This window comes from Squalius cephalus, assembly GCF_949319135.1.
Source record: "Squalius cephalus genome assembly, chromosome: 25".
Lineage (NCBI taxonomy): Eukaryota > Metazoa > Chordata > Actinopteri > Cypriniformes > Leuciscidae > Squalius > Squalius cephalus.
In genome coordinates this window covers 28,642,756-28,659,999 of record NC_137146.1, presented here as the reverse complement: position 1 = coordinate 28,659,999, position 17,244 = coordinate 28,642,756, and the positions used below count along the sequence as shown (strand labels likewise).

The window sequence follows — 17,244 nt, the reverse complement described above, 5'->3', positions numbered from 1 at the left end:
TTTTGAAGAACTCTGGCCTGAAAATTCATATAGTGAAAAGATGTCATGACCAAAGAGGATCTAAACGCCACATATTGACGGTTTCATTTATGGAAGAGGCGTTTGCATATGTATTGCTAACACACATATAAGCAACGTTCTGTCAGATTTTAGAAGAGCGCATGTGCATGAGAAAGTGTGTAACTGTAAAACTGAAATGTGTGTTAAACTGCTTTAACCCCTTAATGGTGCAAAAGAAAACAGCGTTCATGTTTACATGATGTATGAAAAATAACACACATTTCTCTTAAAAGGAGAAGTGGCAGGGCTTGCATAAGGAAACAGGAATTGGTTTTGAATAATTATATTTTTAAGAATCTCTCGTACATGACATTATATCCTGTTCATCATATTAAGAGGGCTGGAATAATTATGCATGCTTAAAGGGATAATTGACCCAAAAATGATATTCTGTAATCACTTACGTCTTCCAAAACAATATGACTTACTTTCTTCTGTGGAACAAAAAAGAAGATTTGGTTTTTTTTGTCAGTGGTCATCAAAATTGTTAAGTTACAAACATTCTTAAAATATTACTTTTTTATTGTCTTTTGCAGAAGAAAGAATACATACAGGTTTGCAATGACATGAGAGTTAAATAATAATTACATATTTTGGTTAACTCTCCCTTTAAAAAAGTGACTCCACCTTCAGATGTAAAGACAGAAATTTGACAGAAATCTTTCTACATCAGTTCCAATCATTTGCACGGCCAGATAAGATGGCAGAAGCCGTGCTCTGGCTTGAAACGTAACAGTCATGGATGAACTCATATCTGCTAGTGACAGATTTAGCAATGCAAGGTGATTATCTGTGTTTACTCGTGCCGTATCTGTCCCGTCTCTGAGCCGCGTCTGTGTCCTTATCTCAGCTTCTGTGAGGAGGCCGTCGGCTCTATCTCGCTCTCGTAAACATGTTCCAGCGTGTTCCACATCACACAGACACTAGTTAATGGTTAATGTAGTGTTAGTGAGAGCCCCTCAGGACACTATTAGGCTCTCCCTACATTCCTGCAGCCTTTGGGACAGAGATCAGGCTTTTTATGGTGCTAGAAGGGCATCTCCGTCATAGCCCAGCCTGGGAAACCACCAGAAGAAAGGACAGGCTTGGTAACACATTGACTCAACACAGACTTTACAACTGCAACCCCCATTGTGTGCTGTTGCATGAGGAATACTGGTGTATAATTACAAAACTGGGGTAAGACACGAGTGTGTACAGTACAGTTCCTTGAGCTGTTTTTACACAGTATATTGTGGCATCATGAGAGAGTGTGTCATAGAAAGGGAGGTGTATGTGCCATAGGTTGAGATTATTACGTTTAATAATAGTGATAAGTCCCCGACTTGTTGGTGTAACGATACCCTCATGTCACGATTCGATACATATCATGATATTGATGACATCAAAGACATTTGGTAAAAGGTTAACAAAAAACATACTGTTGATTAAAATGCTCAAATTTGATATTACATTGTGTGTGTAAATGAATAGTCTTGGACTTGTTGCTGGAAACCCAATGCAGGACAATAGAGACACCAGAATAACAATATTCATGATTCTGAAGACGAATATGCTTGCGCTCTGTCACTGACTAGATATATTTAACTTTTTACTGGTAGCATAAGACATGTGGCATTATCAGGACGCACAAATATTCCCCCATTGCATTATTATACATTATATTCAACATTAATGTCGTACTGACACTAAAACTCTGAAAACTTGCATTTTTTCCTTACACAGATTTTTTTTTTTTTTTTGGGTGAATTATACACAATACTAATTGTCACTATCCACGATACATATTGGTGCATTTTTGTATTGCGATGTATTGTGACACCATATGTTGTTACACCTCTAGTAATAAAACAACTTGTATATATATTTATTTAAAGCAACACTAAAGAACTTGCCCTCTTCGGTCCCCCTACAGGTTGGAAGCTGAATTGTCCATTACCAGTACTGTAAATAATTTCACCGCCCGCAGTCTACCGTCGCACACACACTCGCTGTTTATCCAGAACCGGCTTTAGAATGAACAATGTCCACAGACAAGGTAGAGTATGTTGCATGATTTTATGAAAGCATGATGTATTGCGACATCAGAAACGAAGAAAAACAAAATAATGACTATTGTAACGCTTGCCGTAAAGCAAGTCAAATTTGTAGTTTCTTATGTCTCATTCGAACTACAGAAACGTGACCCGATCTGGCAAACTTGCATAGTGCGGTTATAGCAGATATAGGGACGCAAAGCGAATCCAGAAGTGCCGTTCACCGTTACGACTTGATGAACCACTGAAACGACTTTGGAAACATTATTTTAAGGTAAAAAAAAGTTATTTAGTGTGTTGCTTTAAACTGAGCTTGATCTGTCAGTTGAACTATTGGCAAATTAAATTAGACTGAATCGTGAATCACGGCCTGAAACTCTATTCCTCACTAAATAAACTCTTTTCAGGCCTAGTTTCACAGTTTCAAGCAACTGCATTACTATGGAATTCAACTGGTGTGTGATGATCACAAATGAGTGTAAATCAGCTGTTTTAAAATGAAAGTTATCCAATCAGATTTTAGACAAAAACGGCCTTCTAATTTTTGAAAAAGTAGGGTCTCGCCAATGAATTGTGTTCAATAAACCAAGTCTGTTGTCTAACACATATAACAAGATTATCCCTTGATGAGATGCTACTCATCTTCCCATTGCTGGAAAACCAGAGTATCTGAAAATCCCCAATGCAGAGCCACAGAAATGAATCAGCACACATATGCAGTGTGCTCACGGCTGTGTGTGTGTGTGTGTGTGTGTGTGTGCCTGAGTGTGTGTGTGGGGAAGGCAACGGATAGATGAGGAGGCGAGGTCTCATCACTCCAAGTATTCCCATTTGCCTTTGCAACACAAATGACACCCTGCCGGCAACTTCATGATTACGTCAATTTGTTTGTCTTTGTTTTGATGAGCCCGACACACACACACACACACACACACACACACACACACACACACACACACACACACACACACACACGGTGTCATCATGAGCCGCAGCCTGTGGCAGACTCGATCTATCAGTGCTCTGGGGTAACATTGGTGTCTCACTCTTCTTCTAGAAGGATCTGTCGTTCTTCGCATACAAGAAACAAACAGATTTTTAAATATTTAGATACATTAATATTACTGTATGTGAAGAAGCAGTTCACCCAAAAATGTGACATCATCTTCGACTCACTTTTGTCACTCAAACCCCTGATGTTCTTTCATCTGTGACTGCTTTTTAATATTTGAACAACTTTTATCCACCAAATCAAAGTCATAAGAAATCAATACTTTTATGCAGCAAGGATGCATGATCAAAAGTGACAGTAAAGACAAAAAATTTGCCAAATAATCCATATAAAATATATGACAGTTTCCACAAAACTATGAATCAGCACTCAGAATGATTTCTGAAGGATCATGTGACTCGATCTTTCTTATGCCAAATTTTGTTTCCATAAAGACGAATCTGCCTGTTTCCACTTGTGGCCGAGACTGAGCTTTAATGATGTGACGGTGTTCCTCTGGTTCCTCGTACACATGGCGAGCGGCGCGGACCGCATTACTGCTGCGTTGTGTTTGATGCAGTTTCTCAAGGCCTCCTCAGTCTTTCTCACTAATGCTATAGAGGAGGAGCAGCTGGCCTGACCTCCCAATGCACCCCAGAGATGTTCTCCTCTCATCTTCTCCTCTCTCTCTCTCTCTCTCTCTCTCTCTCTCGGCTCAGAGCTCTCGAGCTGTCAGACAATGACAGTCCAGGGTTCACCACAGTATGTTCAACATCCAATCAACCAGCAGCTAAAGCCGTTTCACTTACTCCCTGGAAGCCAAGAGAGAGAGAGAGAGAGAGAGAGAGAGAGAGAGAGAGAGAGAGAGAGAGATGGGAAAATAGCCATCATGCATCTTGCGGAGCCATAACATTTGTGTGCGTAATGCGATGTGCCACTTTGAATGGGACGCATCTGTTGACTCCTCTGGGAAATGTCTCCGGGAGAGAAACGCATGCTTTATTACAGTATATATCTAAAGCTCAACCCCTCGTATATGCAGATGCGCTCTCTGATTTATTTCTATGGCTTCTATCTCATCACTGGCACTGGAAGGAACAGAGACCAGAACTGAAAATTCTGTCATCATCTCCTCACCCTCATGTCATTCAAACCTGTATGACTGTGGGACACAGAAAAAGAGGTTTTAAATCATATTCTGCATATAGAGTGAAAATGAGGGATGCTGAAAAGATTTTTAAAAAAGCATCACACAATTGGTCTATGACTCAATCATACTCCAGTTCTCCTAAAGTACAATTCCTCAATAGCTCTAAAATCTCATTCATATACAGTATATTCAAATCTCAAAGTGCATTGTGTCAGGTTTGATGTCAATGACACTATGCCCTCATGTGCACTTAATAGTATTGAAGGTGCATTAAACCTCAAACATTAAAAGTACAGTATAAAAATGTGTACTTGCAGTTAATATAATAATAATAAAAGAAAAGGTCACTCAAGTGTACAGTATCAAGACCATGTTTCTTAACACACTTAAAGGAGAACTCCGGTCAATTTTAACATTGAGCTCATTTTTTTGTAAATTTGGAGTGCTGTCAGTACAGAGAGCAACGACAAAAATCGGTGTTGCCTACACCGTGTTATCCTCTTTTTAAAATTTGCACCCTGTTGACTTCAATGGGGCAAGTTTTAAACCTGCTTTTAGCCTCTTAACATCCTTGATGTGTCATTACAAGTGCACAGCCAATGTGAGTGATTCCTTCAGAGTGAACACGGTGAATCTGACTGCAGTAGATGTGAAAGATATGAATAAAAATGATGTTATTTCAGCCAGCGCTCATACATGTATTTACATCCTGTTTTCGGTCAAAGTCCATAGTACACTCCGAAGGAATCACTCACATGACCTGTGCACTTGTAATGACACATCAAGGATGTTAAGAGGCTAAAAGCAGGTTTAAAACTTGCCCCATTGAAGTCAACAGGGTGCAAATTTTAAAAAGAGGATAACACGGTATAGGCAACACCGATTTTTGTCGTTGTTCTCTGTATTGACAGCACTCCAAATTTACAAAAAAATGAGCTCAATGTTAAAAATGACCGGAGTTCTCCTTTAAGGAATTCTTTTCCCACAATTATTTCTCTTTGAGGGCCATTCTGGAAAGTTTTTCTGCTAATAACAGCTTACATTTCACATATATATTTCATATGGCTTTAGGACTTGTAATATAGAGCATAATTCACATGTAAATATTTGATGACACTTTTTTTGGTGTAATTTTCACTGTATGGAACATAACAGCTTGGATGTCTTCAGAATGTGTCCTTTTTGTTTTCCAGGAAAGAAAGGAAGTCAGATGGAGTTGGAATGAGTAAATTATGACATTTTGTCTTTGGGAGACCTAGAACATATAGCGCACTATAGACCGTATGTAGCCCCGCCCCTTGTGTAGCCCCGCCCCTTTTCAGCGCCGCGCTCGTTGTATTGTGACTTCCGGTCTGTATTTTCACAGCGATCTTGCGTATTTATGAATGAACGGCTCGTTTTAAAATCTTCCCGGTCTTACTGACATTAAGACATCTGCTTTAAACATTACAATCCTCATGATAACTTTCGTTATCTTTACATTAAGTAAATCCACTTCAAAAGCGAATTACTCATGGACAGCGATGCCATAGAGATACACAGAGCGACCGCAAAAACGGAAGTTCAAAGACAATATTCTAAAGATGGCGGCGGCCTCGTTTCTCTGGCGCATAAGGTCTATATACATGGAGTGCTTTTATTGTGCTTTTAGTAAATAGCATCCTTCTCCATTCACTTTCATTGTATAGAAATGCATAAATATTCTGCCACTTTCTGCATATATTCTCTTTTGTATTCCAAGGAAGAAGATTGGAACAACATGAGGGCGAGTAAACAATGACATAATTTACATTTTTGGATGAACAATCTCTTTAATACATACTTTGGCTTTCATGTTGAACTTTGCCAGTTTACCCACAACACAATTTCCCGCCTATAAGACGTTATTCTCTGCATTCAGATGCAAAGGCTTAATAAAGGCAGAGGAAAAGAATAATTCCTCATTTCCTTCTTTCGCTATACCCCGTCTCTCTCTCTCAGCTGGATGAGGTGGTGTTTTGATGGAGATAATTTCTCTCGCCCCTGGAGCCCCGTTCTGTTGTGTTGTGGCATTAGGCATGAATTGTGGTTCGTTCCAGCAGATTATTAAAATTCTTAATCTCTTCCTCTTTCGCCGCCTCCCATTCAAATGGGCTCGGATCGTCTGTTAATGTGCAATTCATTTCAAGTTATTTCTCTCCTGTTCTCAAGAAATATCACTTGGACTTCCAATCATTTGAATAAGAGGGATTTGAATTTGTATGTCTTTGTTTTTTGCCTTTTACCTGCAACTTCAAAGATAAATGCTGCACCTTGTCTCATTTAAAGTGTCTACAACTTACACTTCCACTGTAAGAAAATGATCTGGTTACACTTCTTCGATGGTCCACTTTAGACATTCTACTAACTAAAAGTAACTTTGCAACTACATGTTAACTAACTCTCATTAGAGTATTAGTAGACTGCTAGGTTAGGGTTCAAGTTAGTAGAATAATTTCACATGTACTTGTAAAGTTACTTATAGTCAGTATAATATCTGTTGAGGAGCATCAGAATAAAGTGTTAGCAGATATTAAGCAGAAAGTCTACTAATACTCTAATGAGAGTTAGCTAATATTTAGTTACAAAATTACTTATAGTGAGTAGAATGTCTAAAGTGGACCATCAAAATAAAGTGTTACCAAATATCCACATAGAAACAAGAAAAAGTTACTGGTAATTTCTGTCAGAACATTATCCTCAAAGTTTACGGACATTTCCTTTAACCCTAAAACACAAAATAATGTTATCTGTCGTTCAAAATACTGGTACATTTGGCCCTGTTTATACATACTTTTCTTGGAGAGTAATTTTCACAAAACTGCAGATTTAAAAAAAAAAGTGTCATGGAAAAACACAAGAACCGTATAGAAACCACACTTTAAAAAATGTGGTTCTTTAAAGGTTCTTTACACGTTCTATTTAGAACCATATCGTCCTGAAGAACCCTTTATATGCTGAAATGGTTCTTTGTGTTGGAGTTTAGGTTTCTTTATTCCCGCCTTCTGGAACTGTCAAAGCCTCCTCATTACTGATGTTCTGGAGCTCAGCTACACAACTATACAACTATACAACTATACACAGACTGTCAACACACTCTCAACCGGTAAATGATTCTTTCTTAAAATGTCTATAAATTATAACTTTAAAAATTGTAACAATCATATGTTGAGCAGTAACAGTATATGTATGCAAATATTTCTTAAATATATACATGCATGTGTACAAAATAATTATACACAGTACACACACATATATTATGTGAACACAAACTTTTATTTTGGATGCGATTAATCGCGATTAATCTTTTGACAGCCCTAACACACACACATATATATATATATATTATTTATTATTTTTTTATTATTTTTTTTATTATGACTTTATTCCTAAACATACCCAGTCACAGCTATCCCATAACTTTATATCACTTTTTCCTTTTAACATAAAGGGCTCATACTTTTGCTAATTTTAGTCTTCATGAATGAATGGCCTTGAATGCAGACAAGGTAACTTTTCTTCAGAAAATACACAGATCTTGATTCTTTTGGTTCATCAAAACTTTGATCAGGTTTTTAATTATACTGTCATTGAGGAACAGTTGAAAGACACTTTTGTGAAGCTGACCAGATAAAAGATGTTGTGTCATGAGTTTTTAATAATCACCAGTCCATCTGTGCCGTTCTCCAGCAGCTGTGAACCACACACACACACACACACACACACACACACTGCACCTGCCTCCACTCCACATTCTTCTCATTCCTCTTCTGAGATCTGGCTTTCTTGCTAATGTTCTCCATCACAGGCTTCAGGAATACCATTTTCCTGAAACTAACCAGAGATCTGGAGTTCTTGATCATGGGTCATGGATCCGGGATCACCCTCCCGAGCTCCAGCTTAACCCTTGACCTCCATTTGCAAAGCCTTTAGGACTTCCTAACCACAAGGGAGAGAAGAGAAGAGAAGAGAAGAGAAGAGAAGAGAAGAGAAGAGAAGAGAAGAGAAGAGAAGAGAAGAGAAGAGAAGAGAAGAGTGCATAAGTGCAGAATGATTGTTTCCAGCTACAATCTTTAAAATAAAGGTTTTAAAACCCCACAGGGATTCACACTGACGCTGTTAAAGAATTATTTTTGATTCCCCAAAGCACCTTTCAGCGATCATTTCTTAAAAGAACCATTTTTTCTTACTGTGTAGAACATTTTTAAAATCTAATGAACCTTTTTTCATTATAACGAGCCTCTTGTGCAACGGAAATGTTCCATGGATGTTAAAAGTTCAGCTGTTAAATGGAGCCATTCCAGTTTTGCTCGATTGCTAGCTGTCACGTTTCGGTATTGTCTTTGTCATGTTTCATGTCTGTCATGTGATCCCCTGTTCAAAGTCATGTGATCTTGCCATGTGTTCCCTTGTCGGATGTGTCATGTTGTCATTAGTTCATTGTTTCATTGTTCACAGGAGTCCCTTGTCAGGTCATTAGTCTTGTGTATTTAAGCCCTCATGTTTGCCATGTACTTTGTTGAGTATATTGTTTCGTGTATAGTCCACTGTTGTGTAAGTCTATGTTCGCGTTTATGTCCACGGTTTTGTTTCTTGCCACGCCTCTGTTTTATGCTTAATCTTGTTTTGTTTAAATAAACTGCTCTTGGGTTCTCAATAAGCTTGCCTCCAATGGATCCGTTACACTAACACACTATAACTGGTTCAGTTGACTCAATTTCCCAAACCATTCATTCACTTCTAGAAACAAAGACACGTTTTCACACACATTCCAATTTTCTCAATGTTTTCTGCAAAACTCTACACAAAAATGCCCTCATTTTGCACAGGTTTATCCATGTTCTCATTCAGAAAACACTATTACACACCATAATTCCCTCAATTGTCACACGGTGAACTCAAATAACACACATTTATCCACGTGTAAACATTAAGTAGCAAAACTGATGACACACCAATCAGAACCTCAGGATAATGCAAATAGGGTCACGGGGGATTACCGGTATGTGTTTTGGAAAATGAATCCCAGTGGTGGGAGACGGAGAGGAAAAGATAAATGAAGGGGACATTTGTTCTTGATGAAATACAAAGCACTTGTTGACCATGTTCTTGTGCAGGAATGACCATGAGTGAAGTTGGTCTACAGGGGTTTTATACAGTTTAATTACAGTATACAGTAGCAGTACTTTAGATGAGAGAACTTTCACTTTTCTATGTACTGTAAATACTGGAGCAGATGTTGTCCCTCAAACTCATTGTCAAACTGATTTGTAGCCAAGTACTTCTTACATTTCCAGGGGAGGTAGAAAAAGGCTTTTGTCAGATGACTAATAAACTGCTCTAATATGACAAATACGGTCATTAACAGTGGACGACTGCAGTGCCATTTGGCAGAGGATGCTCAATTTATTAATGTTTTACTGTAATTGACAGTGTCCTGTATTGTATTGCAATTCCAAGTTCATGTTCAATTCTTTGGTATTTCAACTTTTCTTTTCCAATGCTTTTCATCTACCGCAAGATCTCTTTACAGTAGTGTAATGAAAATAAACTTTTCTTAAAGTCCCCCTGTAGTCGTCAATGATTTTATCCCTTAAAACTCATCTTTGATCACCAAAATGACATATTTAAGCATTTTTCCATAAAAAAACACAAATCTTCATGCCTTAAAACAGCTTGAATGTAACTCGACACCCTTGCCTCATTTAGTATATGTGGTTCTATGAATATGCAAATGAGCCCCGCCTCCACTCACTCAGCTCAGAGATCCACTGGTTGACGATCACACGTTGATCTGATTGGTTACAAGGTAGTTTGTGACGTCAGAAACACCAGCGATTTCAAAGCGTGTTTTTGAGACTGTCTTTGGTTCACTGCAGTTTTAAGGAGGAAATACTCAGCAATGGTGTCGACTTATGAATTTACATATGGATTGTCTTAAAGCATATTAAAAACACCACTCATAAACAACATTAAAAGCTTGATTTTCACCACAGGGGGACTGTAAATCTTCCATATATCTACTCCCCTCTATCTATGCTGTATACTGTAATAGACATTGAGCTATAAAGTGATTCCTGACTGCCAAACTGAGGTGTTTGTAACAGTGTTTTGAACTGATCTCAGTGTGTAAGACTATCTTGTAGTGTGTGTGTGTTGTTAAGGGCTAGTCTGAGGGCAAAGTTTGTTTTTTCAGCAAGACTGAATGGTTTTGAGTGGAGAGCTTCATTTTGACCTGGAAATAGGAAGTACAGGGAATTGTGTGATAAGTTATAATGCCAATAACGAACCTTTTCTGTATATTTAAGAGTGTATCATGCATTTGGACAAAGACCAGGCTTGTCTCAAAAGAGTTTTGAATGCGCTGCAGTGATTTCGCTCCTCTATGGCGATATGCATAAACCAGCGGAGGAAAGCGGCTTTAGGAGTTCAGGGATGTCCTGGAGTCTCGGAGAACAATTATCTGCTGGAAACATTCGTGAGTTTAAAGCTGGATAATCCTCAGTTTGATTAGCGTTCTCCTCTGTTTCTCTTCTCACCTGCCCTCTGTACCCAACAATACACTCTCTCAACTCAATACAAATCTCTCTCAATAACACATCTCTGACAAACTGACACATACGCTCCTTGTTAAAATTATAATGTTGTTTGTAGAAAATAATCTACAATGCTTATTGTATAATATTGCCTGTTTTTAATGTGGACCTGTTTCACATGTTACCACTGAGGAAAAGCAAGTCTGGGTGGGAAAAAATATAGGCCCTTATTATTATTATTTTTATATTTTAATTATTCTTTATATACTATTGTAGTTTTTGTTAATATTTTGAATTAGTTTAGATTAGAACATTTCTATGATTTGTTTTATTTTAGTTTTTTAAATACTAAAGTTTAATTTATTTTTTAATTTATTTATTTTTTCTAAACTAAGTTTTATATCTAATAATGTAAGAAGAGTTTCCTCTAATACTTATATTTGATTTTATTTCAGCTTTATTCCAATTAATACAAATGTTTTTTAATAATTTTAGTTTTAGTTAACGATAATCACACAGGATCACTAACTCCCGTACAGAGGAGAAGGATCATATCATAACTGTATATAGAAAAAGAGTAATAATAATAATAAATAGTAGACAGATTCAAATCTATTTGATTTACAAATATCCTGTTATACTGACAGTATCGTGTGAAATGAGACTTTTATTTATCATATATTCAAAGATAATCTGACTGTTACATTGAGATGCTACACTAAATTATTTTGGATGTTGAAATATTTTCTCAAATATTGTGGGCAATATTTCTTCTAGCGAGGTGGAAGTAACAAATAAAATAAAAATCAGCAGATAAGTTGATAAAACTATTTTTTTTAAAAAAGTGTGAATTTTAAATTTCTCCTGGGTTAATATTTCACCCCCAAATCAAAATAAATAAATGTAATGCATTATTTTTTACATTATATTTTGTGTAAAGAAAAGTGTCACCACAGATGCACAGTTAAACTGTGGAGGTTATTCTCTCCCATGAGCTTCTGAATATTTCTTCTTCATTGGCATTACAATACGCACAAAAGAAACAATTATTCCATATCTCTCTATTGAAAATGACTTTCCATGCGTTAGCTAATTAAGCACATCCAGCAGGTATTAATGAGTGCTTTGTTGAGCACTATTACAGTGTTGCCACACTAGTGGCTCTTCACTCGATGAAGAGCTGCTCGCTTTTACATCAGAGTAATGGAGACAATCATTTCAAAATCTGTCAAGTTCTTCTGTGTTTTGGTTTCAGTCTCTCTTTTAGATGGAAAAGCGGTTACGTACGCTCACACTATGACAGATTGTTTAGGGAGCGGTATAATATATCCCATAATGCTCTCTGGCTGCAGCAGTGGAGTCTGTGTGTCTCTTCGGCTTAAAGGTAATCAGGTATGATGGAGCTCGTGTTGAGACGCTGAGCAGGGACAGAAGCAAAACACTGAGGAAATTGGCTCATCTAAAGAGCATGTTCACATGATTACATGATTACCCAATGTGTCCTTGTATCTGTTTGTCATTTGGAAGGAGAGGCGAATCATCAAAGTGGGCTGATTCTGTAGTCATAGCCTCTCGAAGAGAGTGTTCGTCCTTCAGGCCACAGTCTGATCTGAGTGCGAGACACGGAGGAGGAACAAGAACACATTTAAAACCATCATAAACAAATGTCACTTCGAAAACCAACACAAAATTATTCTTTAAAAAATGTTTTTAAGTCTCTTCTGCTCACCATGCTGCATTTATTTGATAAAAAATACAGTAAACAGTTCTATTGTGAAAGATTATTACAACTGTTTCCTTTGTGAATATATAGTAAAGTGTAATTTATTCCTGTGATCAAAGCTGAATGTTCAGCATCATTACTCCAGTCTTCAGTGTCACATGATCCTTCAGAAATCATTCTAATATGATGATTTTATGCTCAAGAAACATTTATGATTATTATCAGTGTTTAAAACTGTTGTGCTGCATCTGAATATTTTTGTGGAAACCAATTTTTTTTTTTTTTCAGGATTATTTGACTAATAGAACAGAATTTATTTGAAATAAAAATATTTCTATACTGTCATATTTTATCAATTTAATGCGTCCATTGTGAATAAAGTTTTTATTTTTATTTTTTTTATATTCAAATGAATTAATGAATCCAAACTTTTAAATGGTAGTGTTTCCCCCCACAAAAAAGGTTTATGATTATTTCACTTACCATTTAGGGCATCAAAACTTTATAAATGTAAGTCCATCCACCCATCCATCCATCCATGCATCCATCCAACCATCCGTCCATCCGTCCATCCATCCATCCATCCACCCATCCATCCATCCACCCACCCACCCATCCATCCATCCATCCATCCATCCATCCATCCATCCATCCATCCATCCATCCACTCATCCATCCATCCGTCCATCCACCCACCCACCCGTCCATCCGTCCACCCGTCCATCCGTCCACCCATCCATCCGTCCATCCATCCGTCCATCCATCCATCCACCCATCCATCCACCCATCCATCCACCCATCCATCCATCCACCCATCCATCCATCCATCCACCCATCCATCCATCCATCCACCCACCCATCCATCCACCCATCCATTCACCCACCCATCCATCCATCCATCCATCCATCCACCCATCCATCCATCCATCCATCCATCCATCCATCCATCCATCCATCCATCCATCCATCCACCCACCCATCCATCCATCCATCCATCCATCCATCCATCCATCCATCCACCCATCCACCCATCCATCCATCCATCCATCCACCCATCCACCCATCCACCCATCTGATCCAGGAACATGTTACACTTGGTGAACTCAGGTTCTGCCATCCATTTATCCATCCATAACATTCTGTGTATTGTTCCTTTTCCCGATACAGGTTAATGGAGCTACTGTAACAGCAACATCTTCATTCAAATTGAGATTTAAATGCATTCAGTGGCCTAAACTCTTTTAGGAACTCCACATAGAAATAATTTACTTAACACAAAACGCATAAAAGTACAAACGCAATTGAACCAATTAACTTCACTTCCAGAACTACTGTTAATCTTTTCAACTCCGGCACATTGTGTTCACTGTGCCGTCTGAGTGCATTAAACTGCACATTATGAGAAGCTTTTGATTCGTGGAGATTCACGCAGGGAGTGTAACAATGTGGATTTGTTGTGGTTGCCATGGAGATGCTCATCGACCAATGAGTTAATATGGCATCATCTCATGTGATGTCATACCAGCAGTGCATCTTGACTCATTCTCTGTTGTTCAGATACCTTTTTAGGGCACTAGGAAACAGATGGTGTCTAATTCAGTGGGAGGACCCTACTCCCTCCTACAGCTGCGAGTAAACAATGTACAGTAATAATAGTGAGGAATTAGCTTGAAATATCCCACACATGACACATAGCAGGATCCAGATTGTTCCCTATACCCTTGTGAAAAAGAAATTTGATTGCTCTTGTATAGTGTACCTCAAATCTTAAAAGTATACTTTTAAAATATACTGTATATACTTGCAGGTGATATAGCCTAAATGAAATTAAAGGCCACTTAAGTGAAATTCACTTTCATGCTTTTGTTTCTTAACACAAGAAAGTACACTTGTGTTGTCTTTTAAAGAAGTGCACTTATTTTGACGTGTTGAATAACATACTAAAGCACATTTAAAGTACTTTATTGTAATTTTAACTGTATACTGTTTTATTTGATATTACATTTAAAGTTAATATATTTTAAATATACTAATTTGCAATGTATTCATTACAAATGTGTAATGACAAATGTATGACATACAAGTTTCAGCAGAAATTACATTAAGTATATTTTAGTTTATGCAACATTCAGCTGTACACTTTAACCATATTTCAAAGACAAAGAAATAATTATGAAATTACATAGAAAGATGTACTTAACTCCTGCACAAGTTCAACTAATTGCATTTTATATAAATTTAAACTATAATGCATTTTCATGTAAAAACATTACATTCAGTTCGTACTTTAGTGTATTATTTTACAGTATGTTATTTCTCAATTCAACAATGCATTTAAAAACAATTCTATAACCACTTGCTGATTCTCATGTTGTTTTAAACCCATATGATGATGTTTCTTCTGTCAAACACAAACTAAAATATTTTGAAGCATATTCACACTGCATTTTCCCTTATTACAAGCATAGGAATGATCTAATGATCATTAGAATCAAGCTACACAAATAACAAAGAAAAGCTAGTTTATGTAAGGTCATGGGTTCAACTCTTAAGAAAATGCATGAACTGATAAAATGCATACGTCGAGTGCAAGGTAAATTGCTTCGGAAAATGCATAAAGGTAAGAAACAAATGTAAGTCAATATTTAACTATTTTACCTTGCCTGTTCTAATTTTCATTTCCGTGTTCACTCTTACTTTAAAAGGGAGAAAAGAAGAGAAAAGATGAATAGACATCACAGTTATCCTGTATAACCCGTGCAGAGCAAACCGTTGAAAAGGCTGGACTCGATGAGCTCTATTCATATCAGCGCCACCGATGAATGAGAGACGGATGAATGTTTGTCCTTCAAAAACATTTACTCCCAAAACTAATAATTACAGCCTGACCAAACACCTGCTATCTCGCTTTCATTCTCCAGCCTCTTATAGTCAAACACTTTTAATTAAACCTTTCCAAAGTTTAATAAGTTTAACACCAACACAAGACCACAAATCACCTCAGATAAGATAACATTCTGGCGGTTACCATTCAGAAAAACTGGCTTGAATCCTGAATCATCCTTCGGAGGTTTGCTGTTCTCCCAGTCCTGACAAGAGCCTGAAACCCGGATCAGACCAGCGTAAGCAGGGTCTCCACTAAACTTAGTTTAATATGGTGTCAACGACACACAGAAGTTAGACTCTACTTTCTGAAAACATCCCAAATGGGTTTTTTAGTGTTTTTCTTTCTCTTTTTGTAACTTATGGAAGGGAAAGTGTTGCGAGCCCTGTGTTTCGTCTTTCGTCTGCAGAGCAGTCGTGTTGAAAGTCTACGTTAAAAGAGCAATAAATCACCAGAGATTGTTTCTCACCTCAAGGAAACTCTTGCCATTTCCAGCACTTTTTTTGTATTATTTTAAAGAGAGTTTCTGGCAAAAATGTCTTTTGGGTTGTTCCATTTTATTGTTCCTCTGAAATTGGGAACGAATCCCCCCTTGGCCATTTTGATAAAAGGCTCTTTCCATATCTTCATTTCTTAGATCAATGTGCTTGTTTAGATATAGATCACACAAGAGGACGGATTAATTTTGTTGGATTGTGTTTTTTGTTCCTTCTCCCTTCATCAGCGTTTCTTCTTTTCCTTGAAAAGCAAACACGCTTGAGCTGATTTGAAGAGTGTGTTTTGACTATGAGGACTGATAAATATGAGGCGTCACATCTCACATCTTTGAATAGATGTGTGAGAATCTCCATTGGAGTTGTCACATTCATCTTAAAACAGCTCTGTCCTCTGTGTGTATCCCTGCCGATGCTATCTGGAACTGAACAAATGCGCTTCTCTGTTTTATTTCAGCTTGGGCTTTCATCTGTGCCGGGTCTTATCTGAGCACAGAGAGGAAAATGGGAAGTGTTGTGACATTTATCTTACTCCGTATGTCTTCTCTCTCTATCTCCACGGTGGAGATACTGTACTGTAAGTGTTTAGAACAGCAGAAAATGAGATGCAGGGTAACGTTTCTTCAGTGATGTTCTGAATGAGACGTTTACACACACGAAAGCACAAAAACAAGCGTATGGTCTTGAACATACATGTGTTGTTTCTGAAACATATGGATTGACTTTTGTTCCCTGCTGGAAAATACGGCTGAACATCTATATCTTCTAGTGGTAGCTAGATAGTCAAAGCCGGTTTATGTGGTTGATCATTGCATAAATTAAATTTAGCAGCCCAGATTCGTTAGAAAAATGCACCTGCGGCAACATTTTTGCAAAACACAAAATACGAAGTGAAATGTGAAATGTACAGTGAGTGGCGCTAAAAGCGCGTTTCGTTTTTTTTTCCGGTTTTTACGTTTTCGGTACGTTTTATCACGTTAGAGTTTGTACATATCACAGCAGTTCTGAGTTGAAATGTCCGGTGAGTGGAGCTAAAAGCTCAATGCTCCATTTAAAAATAACGTACACCTACAGTAAAGCCTAAACCAACCCGATAGTGTTAACAAAAGCAAATGTGACGTAAAAACACAATCGTAAGCCATTTTAGCTTGTTTTCAAACTCTTGTTTTTGAGTTCTTGTATCGTGACTCGTCTTTTACAGGATCGTACCGGATCTCTCCACATCATAAGTATAATTCTGTACAGCTGAGCTACTGAACAAGCTTAGTACATGAGTGAAACTGAACATATGGAGCTGGGTAAGTGATGAACTCCAAAATATATTCATTTACAAATCATGCACTATGGTAAAA

At 37.5% G+C, this 17,244-nt stretch overlaps 1 long non-coding RNA gene across 1 annotated transcript; it reads left to right on the top strand.

Annotated features, from left to right (window-relative positions):
- Window positions 1-974: 974 nt before the first annotated feature.
- LOC307154050 lies at window positions 975-9,823 on the top strand. Its single transcript, XR_013820263.1, has 3 exons — window positions 975-1,239; window positions 7,242-7,361; window positions 8,064-9,823. It is a non-coding gene; the product is annotated as an uncharacterized lncRNA (long non-coding RNA).
- Window positions 9,824-17,244: the final 7,421 nt, after the last annotated feature.